Here is a 27,371-nt window from a genome sequence, read left to right on the forward strand (position 1 = left end):
GCATTCACTTCAAATTCCTAGTACTGAATTCACATCTTCCATGACAAATATTTTCACAAATTTCTTTTAAAATCTACCCTTCTTTGTTATATTTCCCTTCTGGGCCACCGAGATAAATCTTTACTGTTGCAAATCAAATTCTAGTCCCCACCTATAAGTAATATTCCTTGATGAAAGCTGATTATTTCTCCCAGAATTTTCTTAAGCTCTATTATAACAGTTTTTGGCAGAATATAAATACATGCCAGTGTAATCCACCTCCCCTGCCAGTAGCCCCAAATCTACCATTATTGTCTTTTTATCCTCTTCTATTACTAATGAAGCTCCTCTTGCAGTTAATATAAGTACTACTATCTTTCTTTGCCCCTGGTATTCTACTGAATAACCATCCTGAAAAACTTTCTTTATCAAATTTACATGTTCAGTTTTTTTTCAAGTGTGTCTCCTGTAGCATAGCTATTTGCACTCTACATTTTTAATATAGTTCACTACTCTTTCTTTTCTGTATTTATCTGTGAGACCATTCACATTTAAAGACATTATAGAAAGCATCATATTCTTGAGAAATTATTATTCCAACCCTTTATATATAACAGTTTTTGTTAAATGTCTATTTCCAGCTTTTGTGTTACATGCATGTACTGTTTGGCAGGTTAACCTTTTATAGAGTTGTTTCTTGTCATCTCCATTTGAGCCTATGTCACATCTTACAGAACTTTTTGTTTTATTGAAAACCCTCAAAGAAAACACACACACACACACACACACACACACACACACACACACACACACACATACACACCCAATATCCCCATAAAACCTATTCATTTAGTAATAATGCACAAAACTATGTACATCTTCAAATATTGAAGTTTTACCTTCCTAATAGGAACAAATGTTCCCAACTGACAGCCACACACATAGACTTGAGCTAACCTAAAAGAAAGGTTATCCATGCTAAGATGCATGCTACAGAATGTGGGTCTATTAAGTGCTGTCTGGTTTTGTCTTATCTTTATAGCTTTCTCAGCTGGGAAAACACTTGAATGCTTTCAGAAAACATTTTCTCCAAGACATTTTTCTTTATTAGATTGTCTGCTAGAGACATGAGAACCAGACACAAAACTGTTTTCTAGAAGCAAGCCTTATAGTATTCAATACTCTTTTTCATTTACTCAGTTTCTCTTAAAACTTGTTACTAAATTAAGCTAATGGCCTTAACCCAGTCATTCCCCTATGCAAGAATGAAAAAAGCACACTATTTTTTCTTTTGCCATGCTTTTTTAACCAGATCTTTTTTTATATACACTGCAGTGCTCACATTCTTAAAACTGTGCAAGGAAAAAGAGAGAATGGAGAAAGAAAAAATGAATAACAGGAACACCTATTTACATGAGTATCTCCACTGTACTTAAGAATAACTGAAAAAAAATACTTTATAATGTGTGAAGAAAATCATGTACTATTTAAGTAGTACTATTAAGAAAAAAGTTTTACTTACTGTTAACTTTCACCCTCCTCTTCCCCCCTCCTGAGTATTTTTCTGAACATTAGTGACATGAATTAGCGCATATGCTTTAGAGTCCCTTACAAATTTAACAAAATCCAAGAAAGTCCAATATGTCCAGATTTTCTTGTTCTATTCCTGCTCATCTTCATCTCCCAAACCTTGCCTCAGCTTCATTTCAATGTACTCTTGATTCTTCTAGTCAACTCCTGTGCTTTTTCCCTCTCCAGCATTTTCTGTTGAAACACTGGAAAAGGTTCAACTGGCACAGTCTCTCTCTGGTCTTTATTTAAAAAAAGAAGAATTTCTTCTGTTTCACAGCACACTTTTTGTTGGAGAAACTTTTGTATTTCTTCCTTAGCATGTTCTTCATCAAAAATTATTTTGTTTCTCCAGAGAAAAATATTTTATATATAAAAATTATTATTATATTATTATTATTATTATATTTATATTTTATTATATTTTTACAGCAGTTTTAATCTCACACCTGTTTCTCTGCATTCACTAAATAATGGAATAAATTTACTTTTCTTCTGCCTGGTGTACAATGAGTAGTCATTCTCCACAACACTCTGCTCTCTTCCACTTTTAGTACTTTGTCCTTCTCTTACAGTTTTGTCAGAATCAATGCCTTCTGCAGTTAAGATTGCATCTTTACTATTAAAGGTCTAGGTTGTTTTCTCATAGCCAGGTTTGAAGGATGCACACAATGTGCACTTTCAATTAACAGTTCCTGTTGTGGAATTCCAGTCCAGTTGCTTATTTGTGCTTTCATAAAATGAATGCAAACTGCTTCTTCCAGCCTCTCGGGTACAGCAGAAAATATCAGGTTTTCCCTAAGAGGTATATCCTCTAAATTCTATTATTTTTTGAAACATATCTTCTTGTGCATTCTCATATTCAGCCAGCCTTTTCTAAATTTCAGCTTCTGAGATTTGCAGCTTTATCACTTTATCTGAATATCTGTTTAAAGCTTCTTCCATTTTCTCCAGCCTTTTATTGTTTGAGTTGATATACTCTATCAGTGTTTCATTTATTTTAGTCAGGTCTGTGTGCAACTGCCTTATACTTTCCTCTAGATTACTAGAAGTCATGTTTAGAGTTTGCACTGCTTTTTGCTGAACTACAGTACTTTTCACAGTCAGTGTTTTTCATTGCCTTTTGTAGCTGATTTTCCTTCTGTATTTTTTCCTGCCATCCAAGTAGAGCACTTACTAGCCAGTTACTGAAATTTACCCCAGAAATCTAGGTTTACTGTCTTTTTCTGCTAAGTTTCTATTTTCACACTGGGAGAGCTAGCATTAAGCTGTTACTCAATGTGTAGTCATCTTGGAAGTCCCTTAGAGTACAGGTTTTGAAACTGGTTTACTACCATGGAGGTGGGAGGCTACAGGATTCAAAGCTGGTTTAGTGCCTTTTACAGCAGTCTTTTTATCCATGGTGTCTAGTGGTTCTTTGCACCTTTTTTTTTTAATATACGCCTTTAAGGCACAATATATTCAACATCCATGTTATATAGTATTCCACCCACCCACTGATTCCAGTAGTGGTTAAGTGTTGCTCAGGGACAAGTGTAGATTTAGCTCCAATGTCTTGTGTTCACTCCACTCATGATCCCCACTGTGTTTAAATGTCACTGAAGTATAAGAATAGATGTGTCCCTGGTGTCTAGTGCCCCTTCACCCTCAATCCCTGTAGTGTTTAAGTGCCTTTCAGGCATAAGTACAGATTTATCCTTGGTGTCGACTGTTCCTTCTACTCCCAATCCCCATAGTGTTTAAGTGCCATTCAGGCACAGGGATAGATTTATCCATGGTGCTTGGTGATTCCACCACCCAATGTTGTATGCTCTTGCACATTAATCTAGTGCTGTATGGTGGCATGATGGGCACCCCAACCCATCCACATATAACCACACATACACAAACACGCATACATATAAAAAAGCTCCCTTAGCACCCGATCCCACTCACAGATATTCATCCATTCACACAAACATACACACTTGCCTAACTTGCCACCAACTTTCCTACCACTGACTCCCAAGAGACATACACTCACACATTTGTCCCTCACATACACACACACACACACACACACACACACACACACACACACACACACACACACACACACACACACACACACACACACACACACACACACACACACACACACACACCTCCTACCCTACCTTTCCACTAAACCTCTGCCACAGTGGAAAAGGCCATGTTCAGTACCACAATGTGGAAGAAGCAGGAGTGCTACTCTATATGTCTAAGTAATTATATGAATCACTTGGTGCATAGATGCCTTTCAGCAGGCAGTTCTGTATGGAAATCATATGGGTAATTAGCATATGCCTCTCCCCCAGATTGCCTCATTAGCATCTAGCATGGCTTAGAGACAGCACACTGCAGTGCTGAATGCCTTCATGGAAAACCATCATGGTAGGGCTGTCTATGAATTCAAAAAGGGATGTGTACACCATGAAGTAACCTTTAAGAATCCCCCCTGTATCTTTATTAACATAGACCATGGCTGCGTTCTCATTGCCAGATTTGGAACATACATGGGATTATATGCCCTCTCAATTAATAAATCCTGCTGTGGAATACCACAACAGCTGCTTATTTGTACCTTCATAGAATAAATGCAGTCTGTTCCTTCCAGTTTCTCTGGTACAGCAGAACATTTCAGGATTTCTGTATGTGCTCTGTCTTCTAACTCTTCTATTTTTGAAACAGGGCTTGAGAAGCCTCATGCTCAACCAGCCTTGTGTTATTCAATCAGGTCTTGAGAAGCCTCATGCCCAGCCAACCTTGTGTTATTTAAACAGGTCTTGAGAAGCCACATGCTCAGCCAGTCTTGTGTTATTTAAACAGGTCTTGAGAAACCTCATGCTCAGCCAGCCTTGTGTTATTTAAACAGGTCTTGAGAAGCCTCATGCTCAGCCAGCCTTGTGTTATTTAAACAGGTCTTGAGAAGCCTCATGCTCAGCCAGCCTTGTGTTTTAAACAGGTCTTGAGAAGCCTCATGCTCAGCCAGCCTTGTGTTATTTAACTTTATATATTCTTTCCATGCTTCAGTTATGTTTTTCACAGTTTTTCAGTTTTCACTTTGGGAGACTTACAATCATCCTATTGGTTAATGTGCAGATATCTTAGAATTCCTGCTGTGGCCTGCTTTGAGAATTTCCCTATTATTGTTTTGAATCTGGCCTGTTGAGGGTATGGTTCTCCTCATGTTCATCTCTTAGTGTGTAGTTTTGTTGTCTGATTTGAATTTTTGCTCTTAATGGAGGGCAGTGTCCTAGCTTAGTTATTTTGTAGGTCTAGGGGGGAGAGTAGTAGAGTTGCCCTTTTATTAACAGCCAGCCATTTAACATGTAGAAACTGGCAGTGATGGGTTAGTCTGTTAATAAAGTGAATCCGCAAATTGTATTTATTGCTATTTGAATTTTTTGTGTTGCTATTATAATGGAACATAGTTAGTAGAAGACCATGTTAAATTTTTGAATTTAGTAGAGTCCTAGATATGGCAAGATGAACACTGGGTGGGAGAAGATGAGAAACGCTGTAGCACAGTTTAAGCTGTCCCAGGGTTTTATTGATACTGTTGTCAGTATATTTTGAGAAAGTTGGAGGTTGGTCTAAGTTAATCCTAGACATTTTTCTTCTGTTACAGGTGGCAAGCATCTGCCATTGTTGTTGTTTACATGTACATAGCAGATGCTTGGCAAGAGCTTGGCAGGATGGCAAGTGATACCACTGTTGTCATTTGTTCTGTTGAGCAGTGCTGGCATCATTATAGCAACTACCCTGATATGCTTTGACAGTGGGAGGCAGAGGTTAGGGAGAGAGGGACATAGTTGTAATGTAAACACTTTTTCCCGTTCTTCACAGGGCTATTAGTTTAATGAGTTCTTTCTACTTTCTTTTACACTGGCTGACAAGCAACTAGTCAACATGAGAGGCAAGATAATCTGTCACAGCAGCATGAAGCATCTATCACATGCATGACTGCACTGTGCAGCTGTAAATTTATGTGTAACGTATGTGTGTACTAATGGGTTCTTGTTTTCTCTTCCTTCTGCAGGTCCAGTTGTGGTTGTGGCAGAGGAGAAGTAGCAGACACCTCTCTACCATGTATGAGGGCTCTGATTATGGGTTGCTAGTGGCCACCAGGTTCACCTTTTAGGACTATTTGAGGCTGGGTTGCTAGTGGCCACCAGATTCACCCTGTTAAAAGCAACCTGGAGGACTCATTGGTGGCCACCATAGCCACTCTCAGGAGTGAGGAAAGGGCCAAAGGCTTCTCATCTGATAGTGACCCAGAAGAGTCTCCAGTAGTGTAGATTCATGTGTTGTCTGAGCTGATCTGACAGCTGGATGCCTGCTGCACACCATGGTGCACCTCCTGATATCATCATCATCAGCTATCTTTTCCCCACTTTCTTTATGGTGTTGGTGTGTCCTGTCAATTGCTGCCAGCTATCTCTATTTAATGCCACTCTCCTACCTCCTTTGACACTTATGCTTCACTGCCACAAGTCTTCTCTCACACAGTCATTTACTTCTTTGCTAGATGCTCTCATTTCCTCTTGCCTTCTTCCTGTCTGTTCCAAATCTTTTTCACCAGATTGTCTTCTGCTTTTCTGCACATGTGCCCGAACTACTGTAATCTTTTCTCTTTGAACTCTTCTGTGATTGGAGCTATTTTGGCTTCTGCTCTCATATCCTCATTTCTTTGTCTGTCCCACAGTGTGCAAGTTAACTAAACAGCCTTTGCCACCATAGCAGGCTAGCAATTTGAATCAGACGCAGGTGGGTGACTCTGCTGTAGCCAAAAATGGGTCTTCAGATCACTCATCTTTTTCCCCTCCTGAATGGCTGGCTAAATAGTAGTACCCAACCATCGGACATCAGGGAGCACAGCCTCCAAATAACATCAAACTGTGTGGTTTGACCTGTGGGCCATCCTGGCATCCATCATGTACACTGTCCTAGCCTCATGCGTGGAGTCCCCCCACTTTATTTCATAGGTTCATAAGTGTGTACTAGGCTAATGGCCCTGGAGCCTTTACAAACCTAGCCCATAGAAGTGCCCTGGCATTGTGCCACCCGACATTAGTTCCCAGTGCCTCTATCAAGTAGAGTTACTCGAGTGATCCCCGGGGTGAACTTTCTATTTCCCATCCACTCATCAAGATTCCTCTTGAAGAGGGCCAGTGAGGTGCTCTGCTTGACATGTATGGGAAGTCTATTCCAGAGCATGGGCAGTCCCTGGGTTATGAACCTGTCCCTCCAGCATGTCCTGTTGATTATGGTAATGAGGTTGAGGTCTCTGGACCATGTGGTGAGGATGGATTGAGATTTCTTTAAATGTAGCATTTCTAACAGAGCTTTGTCAGACATGGCTTTGTAAGTCAACCAGAGATCGCCTCTTAGTAGGCGATATGAGACAGAGAATAGCTGGAGTTTTCTGAGTCTGTCCATGTAGGACATTTGTTTAAGGCCTAGGATCCTCTTCATGAGGTACATTTCTGGCTTCTCCAGCTGTTGCAGGTGTCTAGTGAGGTACATGCCAAATGGGGCATTATACTTTATGATTGATCTAATGAGGGAAGAGTAGAAAGAAATGATGACCTCTTTCTTCCTGGATGCAAAACCCCTTGTAATAAGATGTGCCACATAGAAGGACTTTCTGACCACAATGGCAATGTGGTGGTCGAAGGATAGGTTGCTGTCAGCCTGTGTCCCCAGATGTCTTATAACGCCTTCAGTGTTCAGTGGGCTCCCATTGATGTGGCAATTAGTGGGAACTGAGTTTTTCCCAAAGGGGATGATGACGCATTTTTGGGATTAAGCTCAAGGTCATGATTTTGACACAACAGAAGTCATTGGTCTCAGTGAGGTCTTTCTGTAGGATGTCTGCATCACTTGGGGAGTTAATAATGGCTTCCAACTTGCAGTTGTCTGTGAACTTGGTCAGCCAGAGTCCCTCCATGTTGGCCTGGACTTCTGAGAAGTAGATGCCAAACAGGAGAGGATGCAGGACCGATCCCTGTGGGACTTGTGACTGATTGGCAGTGTGACTTGGAGTCTGCTACTTTCACATTGTGGGTTCTATCTGTGAGCCAATTTGCAACCCACCTAATGATATAGGGGTTGATGCCTAGTTTGGTGAGTTTATCAATCATTCCTGAATGAGGTATGGTATCAAAGGCCTTGGCCAGATCGAGGTAGGCTGTATGAACTGCCTTACCTTCATCCACAGCTCTAGTGACTGACTCAAAGAAGTCAACCAGGTTGAACAGGCATGATCTACCTTTCACAAAACCAAATTGCGTGGGATCTAGAGTTTGGAGATTCCTATATCCTTGTTAATTAGGTCCATGATGATGCACTCCATAGCCTTACATATCAGACTTGTCAGGCTAATGGGGCGATAATTTCCAGGGTCTGTAGTTGCTTCTCCTTTATGGAGAGGTATGACTGTAGCACTGTGCCATTTGGTAGGGACAAAGCCTGAAGTGAATCTGTGAGTGAACAGGGCACACAGATGTGGTGCAAGTTCACTTTGTAATTCATGTAGAACACAGCCATGGATATTGTCAGGTCCCATGGATGCTGTATTCTTGGCCTTGGGCAATGCAGCTTTAACCTGTACTGCAGTAATGCTGGGTGCCTGGCATTCTTCCTGTTTTGAGATTGGTCCTTTGGGGGGGAGGGGTTAAGTTGGCACTGAATCTGTCAGCAAATATGTTGGCAATATCTTTTGGCTCAGTATAGGAGGTACCATTGTGCAGTAACTCAGAGCAAATCTGTGCATTGCAGTGGAGATTCTTGATATAACTATAGAAGGCTTTGTGGCTGTTTTTAGTGTCTGCCACAATTCTGCCTTCATAGCTGGCTTGGAGGTTTTGACGAGGGATATCAACTTTTTGTTGAGGCTAATAAGGGAATTTTTCCAGTACTGGGACTTCACCTTTTTCTGCTACAGTTTCTTCCTTCTGTTGTAGAGTTTATTAATGGCAGGGGACCATCAGATTGGCTTTCTTTTTTGGAGGAGAACTTCTTGGTTCTGTTGGGTATGACTAGTTCCATGCATTTATGTACGTGTTCATACAGTGCATTGGTGTATAATTCAGCAGTCATGCATCTATTTTCCATTGGCATGGATGCCATGAAGTTAGCCACCTCTGTTTTAGGAGTCCAAAGTCAGCTTTGGAGAAGTTTTTCATGGTGGATAGCTTTGAGGGGATTGTGGGTGAGATGTGGATTTCCATGGTAATTAGTTTGTGGTCAGATCTGACCAGGGAGGAATTGACTATTGGTGTAGAGCAATGGTTGCCCATGTTAGTAATAACCAGGTCAAGGATGTTGCTTCCTCTATTGGGGTAAGAATGAGATGATCCAGGGCATTGGAATTTTTGAATTCCAGGAAGCGTTGGGCCAGTGCATTGGTGCATGAGTAGTTTTCCCAGTTGATGGAGGGATAGTTGAAGTCACCTAGCATGAGAGTGTTGGATTGGATCTTAGTAGTTTCCAGGGTACTTAGGAATGTGGAGTGGGAGTCTTGGGACATGGTTGGGGACCTATAGTAGGCTACGACCTGAATTGTCATCTTACCCAATGTTAGTTGTACCTGGAGTATCTCAGATGCGTTATGTAGGGTTACTAGTGTGGAGGTGTGCATATCCTTTATGAATATGGAGACTCCAATGCCTTTGGAGCTGGGGTCAAAACGTGTTGAATGAGTTATAGCCTGGTAGTGCAGGGATGCTTTCTGCTGCTTTAAACCAGATCTCTGTTACAGCACAAATGTTGATGTTCTCCATTTTGAGGAGTGCTTCGAGTGAGTGCATCTTGAAATTTAGACTTCTAGCATTGAGCAGCATGACTCTCAGATTGCATTTATTTATAGCTGTTATGGTGATAATTTGGTCTTTGGAATACCACATAAAAAATGCACTATAGGGGTGGCAAGAGCCATAGCCAGTACCCAGAAACCTAGGGATGACAGATGCAGGTCATCTCTGACAAAGCATCGAGGTCTGTCAGTCATGTCATCCCAATCAGACAGATACTTTATCCCCTTAGAATGACACCAGAAACTTAGCCAATTGTTGAATTCAATCATTTTATCTTTGTACTACTGTATCATTCTGGGTGATGATAGGATGCTGCTCAGGGCTAGGGTCATACCTGCCTGGGCCAAATAATCTGAGAGCTCCACCATGTCTCTCTTCATGTGGTCCAGGGATATGCGTCTCAGATCATTCACACCCACATGGACAATAACAGAGTCATACTTGTACTTATTGTGGAGTGACCTGAGTGCATGTGTTATGTGTCGGATTTTGGCACCTGATAGACAACTGACTGTAGCCTTCTCCTTATTCAACCTAATGAGTGGGACATCAGTGTGCCCCACTATTGAGTCAACTATGATTATTGTGTTGGGCAAGCTGTTTTGCCTTAGGGGCTTAGGTTGAGGGGCACACTGTGTAGGTGAGCTATGTGTCTTGTGGTTTGTGCTGTGTTGTGGTGGTTAAGTGTGTTTCTGCCTTGGAGGTCTCTACTGTTTGAATAGATTTCTATTGAGAGCATCCACAAAGGTCGGTGTGTGGTTTATGCTTTTATGCAAGGGCTGTGATGGTGGGTGTTGTGGAGGGCTATGTGCTCCATGTGGTGTGGTGCAGGTGTTGACCTTTTCCTCTTGACCAGCTATTTCGGTCTTGGCTGGAGAGTGCTTGACTTCCAATTTGGAGATATAGGCGCATCTCTCACAAGTCTGAGTGTTGGGAGGTAAGAGGAGAGGGTTGTCTGTGTACATGAGGCAGTTGCTACACTGCCTCAAAATGCCCAAGTTCACCAGGTTAATAGGAGAAAGCACAGGGAACTGACCTTTACACATGCCAGCAGTGATGATCATCATTACTAAGTACTGGAGCTGTTTCCTTATACGATGTCTAGTGCTGATAGCACTTATGTGTGCTACAATAATTGCTACAAAAAGCCTGATGAAGTGCTAGGTAAATAAGCTAATTAAAGTGCAAGAGGGAAGAGATCTAGAAAGATCTAAGGGAAACATTGAAGAGCAGTCTTTCTGGCACTGGTAATATACTTTAAATGCAGTGCAAGCTAGCACACTAGAGTGTGTAGAATATTAAAGCAAATACAGTTAAAATATATGCAGTTAAATGAAAAAATGACTTACATTAAGTGCAGAAAGCAGTATAAACAGAAAAAATCAAAATGGAGGCACTTAAAGTCTATCTCCTTTCTGTTGTTCTTGTAGTCTGCAGGATGCCAAAACAGGATCAACAGAGCTTAAACAAGAGCAAATCCAAGCAAACATTGGCTTTTAAACCAGAAAGTTGAAAGGGATAGAATGTCATTCCTTATAATTTATTTGCTGTCCAGTCCTTCCTATCACCAGGTATCCACTCTCTCTTTCTCTGGGTCCTTCATCTGCTGACCCTACTACTTGTGTCAAAACTGCCATTGCCTGTGTGTATCCTCTCTGCATTTTATGTTTGTCTACTCCTGAAACCTTCCTTTCCCTTTCTCTCTCTCTCACACAACCATTCCTCACTACTTTCCCCAGTTACTTTTCATCTTTTTAAAACTCTTTCATACAAATCTGCTTTTCCCACCACCTGTCATTCTTTACGGTTATCTTTGTTTATTTTTCCTAGATTCCCCTCTCCTCTTCTTGTATATGATGAACTGGGTTGGCACGTTGCATTGCTGGCCCTCCTTGGACTGTCTGCCCCTACATGTGTGGTAGTGATGTGGTGCTTCATTGTGCATGTGAGTTTGTAGCCTCAGAGATGTTCAGACACACTAACACTCCTTTCCTGTGACACTTCAGGCACTGTAATCATACAAATTTTGTTAGTATTATTCCTCTATTTCAATTAACTAGTGCTACTTCTGCCTGTAATACAGGTGCAATAATCACTATGGAGTCCTTTTTTGGACTACCAGTGTTATGCCAACCCTGATACACATCTGAGCAGCTACAGGCCATGTCATGCTACAAGCTGCATGATATTTAGTGCTGCACAGGTTGAAAGCGCTTATCTATGAATCCCAATGCACATTAGAAGAGCAACCATTACATAAATAAATAACATATTTAAACTTTTCATTAAACAGAAGATCTAGTTTTAAGGCATTGGTATCATACAAAATGTGACTAGCTAACACTTAAAAGAAAAAGGCCAAAATACCATTCCAAACATTATATGTCAAGGTATAATAACAATTACCTATACTGAAGGTGTGAATTATGGAGTATCTTGCTGCTTGCTCTTCCCTTAGAGCACTAGGGCCTTACCCTGTTGATCTGACAGCAATCCTTGCAAATAAGTACTGCGCATCACCCACATCACCAATATTAATTACATTTTAATTGTATCATGTATACATAATTGCTCTGTGTTTCTCATATAGGTACTCTTTATTGGTGCTGATGACCTACTCAAGACAAGGATAGTGTGATTGGTATTGCTAGTTTTTTTGTTTACTGCAGTGCTCTTATTGAAGGTATCCACACAATGGAAGCATTGCTTCAAGTTGCCAGAAACACCTTCTGCAACATTACATATATCTTTATATGAGCTTGGTTATATGCTCCTACCTCTGTTATTCATATGCGCCTAATGGGTGCCATTAGTCATGGTTGCAGGAGTATGTAACATCTGCTGAAATGAAGATGATAATGTTTATTAGTTATGTGTCATGCTTAGCTATGCTTTTGTTTTGGATTGTCCGATATCATGCTGAGTTGTCATAATGTGCATCAACTATGCATCCATTAACTAAAAGGGTATTGATAAATGCATGACACAAACCCGGATTCAGGAAAATTAGTGTCTTTATATATGTATCCCACCATGGCACCTTTAAAGGTGTCAGTGATCTTACCATTCCCACAGTGTTATGTGTCCAGGATGCACAGTGCATTCTATTACTTGGTCTCCAAAGGATGACCCATCCATTCCCATCATGGGGATGCCATACATGGCCTATATATCTCACATACCAGGCAAACAGTGTCTCTGTCACCCTTGTATCTAGCCTCAATTTCCTGGGTAGTTGAGGTTTACAGGATAGCTGTGGCCTTTATAAGACATGATAAATATTTTTTTTCTGTTTTCCTCTTGCTGTGCTGGGGCTCAGACAGCAGCATGCAACATCACTGCAACATAAGGTGTTGTAAACATATTTAGGTATTTTATGCAAAGTCGCAGCTCACTGTATTTCTGGGTAATGCATGATATTTCAGCCTGCTTTATTAGCATGTGTCTACTTTTGTTGAGAAATAGCATTTCCTATTCATATTTTCTGAGTTGCAAGATGATTGCAACTATACTTGTCATAATATTACTAGCATAATATTACTAGTTGACATTGAGTCACATTAGGTAATAACATCTTTTGAGACCATTTATGAATCAGAAAATGTTTGCATGTTAATTCACTGTGATGAATGGCCTTTCAACAAGACAATAGCTTTCTGAGTTCAACTCATAGCATATCATAGCATTAACCTTCTAAACTGTACTGTCATTCTTCACAACAATGTCCACTCTAAAAAATGTTCCACAACCTAAAATAACAAAAAATAGGTACAATAAAGTACAGTTGTATAAGTAAACTTATCATAACAGTAGATGTTCTTCATACTGATCAGTGTTGCAGTAGTCTAAGTTATATGGGTTATATCCTGCATAGGATAGGATATAATAGTCGGTCAGCCAGACAGCTTCCAAAACATCAGGGCACCTTCCATGCACCCTCATGAGCTTTTCTGGCTCCGAAGAGTGTGCTCATCTCCAGGCTTCATAGGATCAGTGGTCAGTTTATGCTGTTCCATTGCTGGCCAGATAGGTTTCCTTTGAGGAGAAACCTTCCGTATATTATTTTTAATGTTTTAATTTACTTTCCTGTGCAAGAAAGTACATTTTAAACGAGGAATATGTCTTTTCATTGACTGTCATATGACTTTGCTGTACTTTTAAGAGGAAGAACACTTTTGTGTTTGTCAATTTACACATTGATTTAAACATTCTAAAACCTTTTGTCCTGTGGAGAAACTATGCTTGAATTACTTTTGGGGGCTAGTAAAGTGCATTAGAGTGCTTTTTACTGTGTTTTATTGGGAAAGTGGCTTTATAACACTTATGAATTTTTACCGGTTTGTGCTGCTTAGTTCTCCCAGGAAAGAGGCACCATTTTCACCTTGACTTTGGAACACACTACCAGCATCAAGGTCAGTACTTCTTCCAGCTATAAAAAGAAAAAAGTTAACTAAAAAGCCTTTGCCACCACAATACTAACAATTTGCCTCAGACCCCAGGTGGGTGACTCTGCTGTGGTCAAAGATGGTTCCACAAACCACTTTTTCCCATGGATCCCTCTGGTGTTGCCTATACAGTCACTACAGCCTGGTAGTTATCCATGTCCACTGCTGCTGTTGGGGTCCCCTCAGTGGGCAAGGGAGAGTCACCTTTGTCACTGCTAGGAAAAGGGGCAGGAAGGGTGCTCCTGCTTAACCACAATATTATGCCCATCCCTGGGGATGCTGATGTGCCATTAAAAATCCTGCTTGCCCTAAACTTCCTGTCAAAAAGAAACAGAAAGATAAACATATAGCAGTTAAAGCACAGGGTAAAAAGTCATCAGCAGAAAGTGAATGGTGCTTTTATATCCTCTGCAAACACATCTACTCAATCTAAGTAGTATAACTATTGAAATTCTGTTACTCTGCCACATTATAAATTGACGTGAAACCTTATTCATTAGCCAAATAGTTATACAAAACCTCACTGAGCTAGCAACCATTTTTGTTGGGCAGAAGTTCATAGGCTGTTAATAGGCTAACAACACTAGGGCCCTTAAAAGTCTAGCCGTGCACCCCAAACTCATTTCGATCCTCAAGTATCATGGGCATCTATATGGAGGAGGCATGTTACTAGGGAGGTTAACTAAGGGATATGGGGGGTGTTAGTTGGAAGAATACTTTCCATATTGACAGTCTTTATCCATAAGGGACATGGGGACCAAACTAGGGATAATTTTACATTTTCCCATCCAGATGTCAAAGGTTCATTTGAAAAGAGTCAGGGATGAACTCTGTTTTACACGGATGTGAAGTCTATTCCATAGTGTGAGGATCCTTTGGGACACATATCTGTCTCTCAAGGATGTTCTATTTGTGTCACAAGTGAAGTTCAGATCCCTGGGTCCAGTTTTTCTGGTGCTGTTTGTTTCACAGATGTGCAACAGATTCATCAGGGCTGGCTGTGATGAAGCCCTTTAGGAGACTGAATGCAGAGACAGAGTCTTTAGGTGATCAGTGCAGTACAGGGTATTTGTGCCATGAATTCTCTTGGTGAGAAACCTTTATGGACATTTCAACTGTTGCAAGCGTCTAGTTAAGTACATGCCAAAAGGGGCACTGTACTCAGTGATACATCTGATAAGGTCTCAGTAGAGTGTTACTATTACTTCCTTGGACCAGGCTGCCATACCCTTACCTATAAGTTGGACAACATAGAATGATTTTCTTACTATTTTAACTATGTGTTGGTCAAAGGCTAGACTGTTGTCTGCATATGTTCCCAGATCCCTTACTACTTTGACTCTTAGGGATGTATTATCAGTGGAGTAATTAACTTGCACTTGACAGTTTCCTAAAGAGCATTGTAATGCATTTTTTGGCACTGAGTTTTAGGCCATGGCTTTGGTACCAATCATCTGTGTGTGTTAAACACTCTTGCAAGATGTTGGTGTCTTGGGGAAATATAATAGATCCCAGTTTACAGTTATCTGTGAACTTGGTGTGCCAGAGGCCTTGAACATTAGCCTTGTCTTCTGAGAAGTGGATCCAAACAGTAGTGGGCCCAGCACTGAGCCCTGGGGGTACTCCCCTGGGAACCAGTCCCTTGGTGGAGGTGGTCCCACCAATCCTGACTGTATGGGTCCTGTCTGTGAGTCAGTCTGCAATCAGGGTATTGTAGTCAATGCCTTGATCAGATCAGGATATGCAGTATGCACTGTTTTACCCTCATCCATTGCCTTGGTGACCCTCTCAAAGACGTTTGCCAGATTAAGTAGGCAAGACTTTCCCGTAACAAAGCCAAATTGGGATGGGTCCAGTGTATGTAGGTTGCCAATGTTCTTGTTTATCATCATCATCATCCCCTTTTTCCCATTTACATGCGGTCAGGGTATCATATTAACTGTCGTCAACTCTCTTGATTCAGTGCCACTCTCCTGCCTTCTTCAACACTCATGCCTGACTGTCGCAGATCTTCTTTCACACAATCCATCCACCTATTTTCTGGACGCCCTCACTTCCTCTTAACTTCGTCCTGTCTGTCCCAAATCTCCCTCACCAGATTGTCTTCTGCTTTTCTACATATGTTAAACAAACCATCGTAATCTGTTCTCTCTTTTCTTTCTGTAATTGTAGCTTGCTTCTGCTGCTTCTGCTCTTATGTTCTTCTTTTGTCCCGGTGTGTGCACATCCTACCACCACCTTTCTCAGGCTCATCATTTTCATCTAGCTTCTTCAACTGTTCTGCCTTTGTTACCCCTTTACTGCCCCACATTGGTAGTTTCAGTAGTTTCAGGATCTAGAACTCTAGAAAGCAAAGGAGGGATGGAGAATGGAATGCAAATCTGAAGGGATGAAACTAAGCACAGAAGAGACAGTGAAAAGACAGTGGTGGCAGCATCAGAAGAAGGAGAAAATAGAGAATAGAGATAGAGATATAGGAACACACACACACAGGTAAGTATCAGCTAGCTGGGAGAGGGAGGAGGAGAGGGAAAGGAGAGGGGAAAAGAATCAAAAGCTAGAATCAGAGACTGGCATAGAATGGTAGTATGAGTATCAGGTGTAGTATATGACAGAAGAATGCCAAAGAAGCTGAAAAGTAAGTGGTTCTTGTTTATCATTTCCAAAATTTGTTCCATGGCTTTGCATATTAGGCTCGTTAGACTGATAGGCCTGTAGTTCCCTGGATTGGTTGATGGTCCGACCTTGTGGAGAGGTCCTCATTCCACGGAATGTCACCTCTTTGGAAGCTGTAGTTGAAAGAAGCTGTGCTTGAAGAGTGCCTCAGCTGCTCTGCTGTGTCAAGAGGAGGCCACAAACAAAACCATGAAATTGTGTTTTGACTTTTGTGTTTTTGACTTTAGCAAGTCCCTCCTAATAGTTAGGGGAAGTATTTTGGAGGGGATTTCATACAGAGGACCTGGAAGAGTGGGGGGGGGGGGGCAAAGTTTGAGCTGAATTAAACCTCTTGATTTCTTGTTTAGTTGTATAAAAGAGCACTTGTCTTTAAGAGAGTTACTCTTCCTGATTTTGGCCATGAGTTTTTTCTTTTATTATGTACCCTGTTTAGTTGAGGATTCCACCAGTGAGGTTTGTTTTTATTGTTTGTTTTGGGTTTACTTTTAGTAGGTAGAGCAACCTCTATGCAGCCATCCACATGATTGTATAGGAATCCTGTGAATAATTATGAATAGGTAGCTGTGGTCTTGGGGTTAGGGGTAGCCTTGAATTTTTACAATCTGCCACGTAATAGGATATAGTTCTCCTTAGAATAGTTCTTTAACTGTTACTGGTTTAGCTAAGTTTTCCAGGTTGATTTCTACTTCAAAGGAGACAGCTTTTTGATCAGACCTCACTAGTGAGGATGTAACACAGGAGTTTGGGGGGGGAGGTTGAAACGCTTTCCCATGTTGGTGACTACCAGGTCCAGTATGTTTGATCCTTTGGTTAGTCTGTGCACTACCTGTTCCAGGGAATTTGTTTAATAAAGTCCAGGAAGCACTATGCCTGTGAGTTTCAGGCAGTGTAAGTTTCTTAGCCTATGAAGGGGTAATTAAAGTCACCCATAACAGGGTGTTTTTGATTGGACAATGAAAGCTTTTAGTAGATTTAGATAAGAATCGTGAAACTATTGGGGCATAGATGGTGACCTGCAGCTAGCCATGATATGGTCTTATCTATGGTGACTTGCACATGGATGAGCTACATGGTATCATCCTATTTAACCAACCTGGTGGCATGTTTGTTTCTAAGGTAGATCAGGATACCTCCACCTTTGGCTCCAATCTGTGCTGTTGTTGGTCTAAATGTTTGGAAGGCACTGTAGCCTTGCACTGCTTGAATTCTTCCTTAAGGCTTTAAACCAAGTCTTGCTCATGACATTCGCTAGAGTGAGGAGGGCTTGAAAGGTGTGGAGTTTTTGTTTAGGTTCCTAGCATTGCACAGTAACATCTTAAGGTTGGTTGGGGACTTTTTCACTATGTTGGTAGTTTTGGCTTTTTGGCATTACCTAAAAAAGACTCTAAGGGGTGAATAAAGTTTTAGCCAATATCCAAAAGGATAGGGAGACAGGTGCAGCCCATCATTAGCAAAGCAATGTGGTCTGTTGACTATATCCTGCCATGCTGACAGATACTGAATCCCCCTGAAGTGACACCAGAAACTAAGCCAATTATTAAAATCAATCATTTATGCTCATACTGTGGCATAATTCTTGGTGAAGGTGGAATTTTGCTCAGTGCAAGGAACATACGTATCTGTGACACATATTCCAGGAGATCCATTTTGTCTCTTTTCACGTAGTCCAGTGAGGTACATTTCAGGTCATTTACACACACACACATGGACTATGATAGAATCATATTGGTACCTGAGGTGCAGTGACTTGAGTAAGTGCATGACATTGCAGATCCTGACTCCAGATAGGCAACTAACCTTTACCTTCTCCTTGTCTAACTTAGTGAGTAGGGCATCTGTGTGTTGCACAGTGGAGTCTCCAATGACAAGAATATTAGGTAAAGTATATGCTTGCCTTATGGGCTTCACTCTTGGGGGACCATTGGGTGTAGGCTTTTCTGGAAATGAAAATATTGAGAAATAACACTGACATCACAAGAAAAGCAGTAGACATTTTATTGCTCTGATAACAAACAGCAACTCTATTTTCCTATTTGTAAATATGGAAGCATAATTTCAGAACTGTCATACTGTCAGTTCAAAAGAACGCTTAACTAGCAGTCTGAACCTTTTACATTTTATGGCCAATTGTAATAGGACGGGCTTATATTATCTTAAGATTTTCTGATTATTACAAATATGTCACTTAATTTTAATTGGATATTCATAATTTTTCTAAGAAATGGCAAACATTTTATGTTTTACATCAGATGTTCTTAACTTTTTGAACAGTTTGTCTTAGATAAGCTTTATCTAAAATAACAAATGTGCGATAAAGTCTAGAAATGCATGTTTAGTAAAACAATACATGATGATAGATTTGGCCTTGCAGAAACACTGAACTTGCATGTAAGTCAAATTATAGAGTACATATGTAAGCATGTATAGATATTAAAGAAATCAGGAAACTCGCATTTCAGCTCTACTGTGCAAATCACAAATAAAAACTTCTTACAGATTATCTTAAACAAATAGTCTTATATAAAAGATGCAGTCAGTGATCCTAGAATAGCTGAATTAAAACTTTAGGTGTCTCTGCACATTATTTTGTCTTGGAATTTGTACTATCACAAATAGAGGCTTTCTAGTCTTTCTGCTATCTGATGCAGAGACAGACTGAAAAATAATACGACTGCAATTCTTATAAAGAATTCAGTCTGAGGTTACAAAATTGTAAGCATTAATGAGCACACAATACAATCTTTGATAAACTAGCTGTACAACTTATCACAGGACATGCTGATCACTCGAATGCATTATAAAATTGCTTTCTAAGCAATGATGGGATTTCAAACTACATTTCTACTACAAGGGTTATGTGAGATGTTTTGGTATTTCTTTTAGTGTGTGTTTTAGTGATGGCTGAAGATCAGTGTTACTGTTAGGTAGCTTTGGAGGTCTTTGAGATTTGATAAGATTCCTTTTAAATGCCTCAGCATAAGACAATCTGTGTGTGTGTGGTGAGTGGTAAGTGTGACGGATGTGGTGTGGGTATTCTTGTCAACCTCGTCTGTATGCAAGATTTGTGCCTCAAAGGAAGTAGCATGAACAGCATTAAAACTGTTTAGGCTTTTTATATCTTTAATATGTATTACTCAATGCAGTAACTTAGGTGACCTCTAACCTATTTCTGGTGTTAATATTTATCTGCCATGTTATATGCCACTAGAAAGAATTAGAGTTTAGCTTTAAAAATATTACTGTTTTCTTAACTGCAGTCATGTTGTTGGCATTGTTGACAAGATGTAGCATTACACTCACCCTAAAGAATTATAGTTTGACTTATCTGATCTCTTTGGTGACTATAATCATGCCTTTGACATTGTTAACAGAGGTAGTATTACTTGTACTACAGCTTCTCTCTCTCTCTCTCTTTCTGTATCTCAGCACATTTGTACATATTCAGCTACAGTCTGTAATCATCACATATCACTGGATTAAAGCTTTCTGTCATTTTTATAACCTCTACAAAACCATTCTCAATATGCCTGTTCTGATGAATATCTGTGACTGGACTCCGTGATCAGATGAGGCCTTTACCAGTGCTTTGTAGAGTGGCAAATAGAATTGCAATTTAAGGTGGTTCTCACATCCATTTGTTTACAATCGTTGATTTTATGGCGTTTTCCTCACAGTGACTTAAAAATCCCTATCTTCCACTCTTATAACCTTGTTTCGCAAACTGGAGAAATAATATATATGTATAGTATCAGTTGATCGTACACAGGCTCTTCCTTGATGGTCTTTTGTTAGGTGTTACTTCTCCACCAATCAGAATATGGAATTTTTCTATCTAGACACATAACAATACTCACCATGATTTAATGTTCTAATTTCATAACTAGGAGCAATTGTAGAGTGTAACAGTTTGCCCCCAATCTCCAGAAAGCACCCTCACGCAAATCAAGAAATACAACAGATTTTACACTACAGTATTAAATAAGTGACATGAAATACATACATGCCCAACTTAAATAAAACATAACCAACAACTTCAGTTAGAAGATCAGTCATCTACAGAGGGACGCAGACAGGCTATAACTGTTGCATCAAGGATGATCCTTTGCATTATACAAAACAGGCATTTACTTACCACATCAGTTGATCTATGAGAGAACCCTCACTAATGTCCCTTGTGTGGGTTGAATCAAAGCAGTAGCACCTGGGCTAAAAGAGCCACAGAAGTGCATAAGCATGGAATTCAGTTGGCTAAGTCTTGGAGTACTGATTTACCAAAAGCAGCCCAAAACCCAAAATGGTAGTGATTGGTGATAGTGCACTCCAAGAACCATGTGATCATGGCACAAAATTCCACACCTGAGACATTCTTGAAGAAAACACTGGAGGCATCTACTTTTCTAGTGGAGTGGACTTTAGCCACAGCTTTTGCTAAGGGGTTGTTAACCAGCTGGTTAGATAAGGTAATGTGGTCAGCAATACACTTGAAAAGTGACTGCTTGCAACCTTGTGACTTTCCATCCCTGGAGCAAAAATGAACAAGTGGTCTGTTTTCCTAAATTCATACATCTGACACAGATAATAGTGAGGTGGTGATGCACATGCAATGTAGGAAAGGCCTTTTCTTCCCTTGTTTATGTTGCCACAAAGAAAACTGAAAAGTTGATGGGCTGATTTAGTGATTCTTCCAAAAACACTATCAGGCGAAAATGCAGGTATGTCCATAGGTTCACCCTTTCCTAGAGAAAGACTACATAAGCCTCTCTACACATGAGTGCCTGCAGCCCTGAGGTTCCACCTTGCAGAGCTGATACCACAAGGGGAAGTGGTTTTCCATGCAATGAACTTCAATACTTATGTTCTTGCTAGCTCAAAAAGTGAACAGATGAGCCTCACTTCCAAGATGTTCATGTCCTAAGGACAGGAGAAGTTTTTTTAATGAGGATAGAGATGCAACAGTCCTTTCAGGAACTGCCTGACCAGATAGTATTGTACCACAATTCTGACTTCCACACTGCATGATATGCAGAGATACCTGGCACATACACTGATTAAAAGTAATTGACACCTAAATTATTCAGGCGTCTGAATGTCAAAGCTTGGCCAAGAACACATACACATTAACTGAATGAGGCAATATGGTTTACTGCTTCTACCAAACTGACGACATTTCTCAGTACAGTATACGTCTACCAAGTGCAGCTGACAATATCAATCGCTGCCCAGTAGCAAATATTGCAGAATAAGGGAATCTACAGGAGAATCAAGCAATGTGATCGAGCTAGTCATTTTCTCAACCATGGGAGATCCACTCGGCTAGGACTGAGAGCATTTCCTGCACCATGACTCAGTAGCCTACTGGATAAAGCATTTACCTCTTACAGGGATTGTGGGTTATAATCCCATCTGGGGTGATATAACTGGAGCTAGGACTAAACCTTGTATTTAAGGGGTAAAATAAAACATTTCAAGGCTTTACCAGAAAAGATCACTGAGAATCTGCAATAGACTGCTGTGAGAGAAAGGTTAGATTGTTTTTCCTTATATTTCTTTCTTTCTTGGATTTTGTATTGCTTAATTGCTTTCTTCTGTTTTGTATATTGTAGTGTATTTTCATTACATGTATCTTAATTGCATTAAGTTTTCTATTGCATATTTAAACTAAGACAGAAACCAGAGCTGTGTCTCTTGTGAATTGCACAGAAATTAGATGTAGACATTGCCTCATGATGACTGCTAAACAGCTACTTCTCAAACATAATAATAGGGTAAGTGAGAGATGTATTTACACAATGTTACTGGAAGCAGAGCTCTCACATAAAAGAAATCCTAATGTCAATCAGGTTGTCACTAGTACATATGCTGCACCCATCATCCACAGCACAAACAATCACTTAGACCCACATATGCTGAGGCACTTAAATTTAACCTTCCTGAACCCCAAAGATCTCCTAGATGAAGCACACATAAATGCCCTAAGCAACCCCAAATGCACTGTTTCAAAACAACACCCACACCATCACATAACAGACTATCTTATGGAGCCTCTAATTCTAAGCCCATAAGGAAAACCATCACAAGACCCAACATTATGGTCATTGGACAGTCCATTGTGAGACACACTGATGTCCCTCTCACCAGGCTAAGTAAGGAGAAAGTCACAGTCAGTTGCTTATCAGGGACCAGGTTCCACCATATTATGTATGCACTCAGGTCACTGGACCACAAATACTAGTATGACTCACTCATAGTCTATGTGGATGTAAATGACCTGAGACCTACCTCCCTAGACTATATGACGTGAGATATGGAGCTCCTGAAATATGTGCCACAGGCTGGGATGAGCCTAGCATTTAGCAATATTCTACCTTCTCCAAGGATGATGCTACAATATGAACAGAAGATGACTGACTTTAATAATTGGCTTAGTTTCTGGTGTTATTCTAAGGGGGAGCAATATTTGTCAGTATGGAAGGAGGTCAATAGACCATGTTGCTTTGCCAGGGGTGACCTGCACCTCTCCCCTGTTGGCTTTTGAATATTAGCTAAAACATTGTCCTTCCCTTACTGCCTTTTTTAGGCAATGCCAACCTAACAATCCTTCTGACATAGCAAATCGAAACCAAGAGAATCAAAATGTGCTACTGCTCAGTACTAGGAGTCTAAACAAGAAACTGCACTCCCTACAAGCTCTCCTCACCCTAAAGAATGCTGACATATATGCAGTCAATAAGTCGTGGTTTAAAGCAGCACAGAGCACCATGGCAGTGCAAGGCTATAATGCCTTCTGCACATTTAGATAAGATACTACATAGGCAGGACAAATGGTTGCGGTGTCAATTTAAATAAAAAATAAATATACCTGAAGGCTGGTCAGACAGGATGATATACTTGAACTTCTCCATACTCAAATCATCATAGGCAAAATCCCATACCACTTCCTTGCAAGCTATAGGTACCCTCTGTGACCCAGGACCCATAACATGTATTTAAACTTACTTGAAACACTCACCATCAAACCCAATACCATTTTCATGGGCGACTTTAACTAACCCACCCCTATTAACTGTAAATCATGTATGACACCAGTTTTGCAGGCACAGGGATTCCTAGATTTTGTAAACACAAACTCCCTGGACCAGACTGTCAATACACTGACCAGGTGTGCAAACATACTGGATCTGCTCCTCACTAATATGGTTGAGTGCTACACACCTCCTAGTGTAATGACTTCTCTGGTATGGTCAGACCAGTAACTGGTCTCCTTTGAAGTAAAAATAAAACCTGGACCCCGAGATAACCCTGGAATGTTCAGGAACTACTCTAAGGCTATCTTCCTACTGTTAAGTGATAACCAGGCATAATGTCAGGCCCCCCAAACTATGAGAACACTACAGAATTCCTATATATAAGAATGTTAATAGCTGCATAGAGGTGGTTGTACTCACCATGAATAATTTCACAACTAGCTCTAAAAGCAATTCACCATGGTGGAATCACATCAATAGGCTGTATAACAGAAGGAAGAAAATCATGGCAAAAATTACGAGGTGCAGCACCCAGCAGGATTAAAGTACTCTCACTACACTAAACAAACAACTTAGAGGACAAATAAAATCTACCATAACCAAATCTGAGGTAAACCTGGCCTCTCAGGCCAAGGACAGCCACAAGGAATTCCTTAGCTATGTCTACAGCCTCAGAGGCAGTACACAATTGTGTGCAGAGCTCATTGTGAATGGAGCCACCTACACTGACTCAGAAGATATAGCAAACCTACTGGCAGACAAATTCAGTTCCAATGTGATTCTTGTCTCTCTCAGCATCTTTTCAGGAAATACCATCAAATATAACTCCTGCTATCCATCACTAGGGAACTCCTCTCTCTAAGGCCAAGAACACTGCATCAATGGGCTTCACAATATCCCAGGCTACTTTCTAAATAGCAGGAAACCTGGTCTATCAGGCCCTTTGTTATCACTATTTAATAGTAGCCTCCAAACAGGCTTTGTGTCTCATGAATGGAGAATGGAGAATGGAGAACCACAACCATCATCCCTCTGCACGAAGGTGGGCCATCTAAGAGTACTGGAAATTACAGATCTATAAGTCTTGCTAAACTTATGTGCAAAACCTTGGAAAGAGTTATCATGGAAATGATGAATAATGTCATAGGAAACCTGCCAAGACTGGACTCAATCTAGCTTAGGTTTGTCAAGTGAAGGTCATGCCTACTCATCATGGTAGACTGCTTTGAGAAGGTCACTGAACCAATGGGCAAGAGCAAAACATTTCATACTGCTTACCTTAACCTTGCAAACGAATTTGCCACAATACCCCATTCAGCATTGTTGGTAAACTCGAGAGGTTAGGTGTAAACCCTTATGTCACCCAGTAGGTAGCCAGCTGGCTCACAGAGAGAAACCATGACATTAGAACTGGGGAGTCCACTTATACAGAGAGGCCAGTCACAAACAGATTCCCTCAGGGATCAGTCATGGGACCACTCTTTTTGACATCTACTTCTCTGAAGTCAAGGCCAATGTCAAGGGCTTCTGGATGATCAAATTTGCAGATGACCACAAATTAAGAGCAGTCAAGAATCCCCCACTGACACTAATGTTCTCCAAGAAGGGCTGGCACAGACAAATAATGGGTGCCATAGTCATGGATTAAATCTAAATGCCAAGAAATTCATAATAGTATAATTTCAGAAGTCAGCCACCCCTGGTAGCTACTATATTGACAACACAACCCTAAGACTTGACCCAGTAGTCAGGGACTTAGGTCACATATTGATAACAATCAAGAATTTGACAATCACGTGTCTACTGTAGCGAGGAAATCATTCTACATTGTGCAGTTTATAAACAAAGGTATGTCATAAAGGTACAAGGAAGTCATTGTTCCACTGTATTTGCACAAAGGTGGAGCGTCCACCAATCCAGGAAATTATAGACCCATCAGCTTAACTAGCCTGATCTGCAAGGCCATGGAACAGATTATCACGGACCTCATTAACAAGGACATTAGCAACCTTCACACACTCGATCCCACACAGTTTGGTTTCATCAAGGGGAGGTCATGCCTGTTAAGTTTGGTTGGCTTCTTTGAGACAGTCACCAAAGCCATGGATGAGGGGAAAACGGTGCACACCACCTACCTTGACCTGGCCAAAGCCATTGATTCTATTCCCCCACTCGTGTATAATAGATAAACTCTCTCAACTAGGCATCAATCCATATGTTACCAGATGGGTCATAAACTGACTCACTGATAGAACCCACATAGTCAAAATAGGGGAAGCCACCTCAAGCAGTAGACTCGTAATGAGTGGTGTACCCTAGGGATTGGTCTTGGGGCCCCTGTTGTTTGGGATATATTTTTCTGAGGTGCAGGCCAAAACCAGTGGGTATAAAAGACCAAGTCTCCAGATGACTGCAAGCTGGGTGCTGTCATCAGTTCCCCTAGTGATGTGGACATCCTCCAAGAGAGTCTCACCCAAACAAATGACTGGTGCCAGAAACATGGCCTCAAACTGAATGCCAAAATATGCATCATCATCCCCTTTAGGGAGAGTGACTTCCCCATGAATTATCACATTAATAAAAAGGTCCTAAGCATGCAATCAGTTGTGAGGGACTTGGGCACCCAGATTGATAGCAAACTGAATTTTGACTACCATATGGCCTCAGTTGTACAGAAAGCTTTCTACATGGCCCACTTCATTATTAAGAGTATCTCATTCAGGGATAAGGAGGTCATAACATCCCTGTATTCTTCTCTTATAAGACCCATTATTGAGTACAATGCCCCTTTCGCAATGTATCTCACAATGCCCATGCAGCAGCTGGACAGACCAGAGGTTCCTCACCAGGAGACTCCAGGGCCTCAAAAATCTACCCTACACAGATAGGCTAAAAGGCATGTCCCTCTACTCTGTCTCATACAGGGTCCTCAGAATTGACCTTTGTCTGGCATACAAAGCAATCTCAGATCCTGCCTTGATTTGACTGCTGCATTTCCGCAAGTCAAGCTCCACTCGAGTAACCCACATAGGCAACCTCAACCTGGTCTGTGACATCAATGGGACTTGTTGACAGGACAGATTGTGTCCCAGAGACTTCCCCTTCTATGCAATAGACTCCTTCTCCATGTCAAGCAGAGTACCTCATTAACCCTTTTTAAGTGCAACCTGGATAACAGGATGGGAAACAGAAAGTACATCCCTAGGTTTACACCTGTGTCCCTGCTGAGCAGGGGCAGGGGCATCCAGTGCTGACTTGTTGGAACATGGGCTAAATTCTTGGCTAGACTTGTAGGGGCCTCGTGGTCAATAGCCTAGTAACATCCTATGATCCTATGATCCTATGGTATTCAACAGTTATTAGGCCTGCCATTGAGCATAGTGCCCCCTTTGGTAAATACCAAACCAGGAACATCCAGCAACTGGAATGTCTACAGAGGTTCTTCACTAAAGGAATACAGGGCATAAATAATATGTCCTATGCAGACCACCTCAAAGCCCTATCCCTGTATTCTGTGTCCTACACTCTGTAGAGGGGAGATCTATGACTGGCATACAGAGCATCGTCAGATCCAACTCTGATGGACCTCCTGCATATCTGCAAAACAAACAGCTCCAGATTTACCCATTCTAAAGACTGAAACCTGAATGGGAACTGGAAATTCATCCATGGTTTGGCACCCATGTCTCTAATGGACACAGGCAGCCTGTAAATAGTTCATCTCCAGGGCCCCTGCTTGTCAATGTTCCATCTCCTAAAACCATGCTTACACTACCAAGAAATCCAGAACATGTCAGAAATTTGGGATGCATGGCTTGGCTTAAAAAGGTTGCAGTGAC

Source organism: Protopterus annectens, chromosome 9.part0 (genome assembly GCF_019279795.1).
Source record: "Protopterus annectens isolate FY-2018-M chromosome 9.part0, PAN1.0, whole genome shotgun sequence".
Lineage (NCBI taxonomy): Eukaryota > Metazoa > Chordata > Ceratodontiformes > Protopteridae > Protopterus > Protopterus annectens.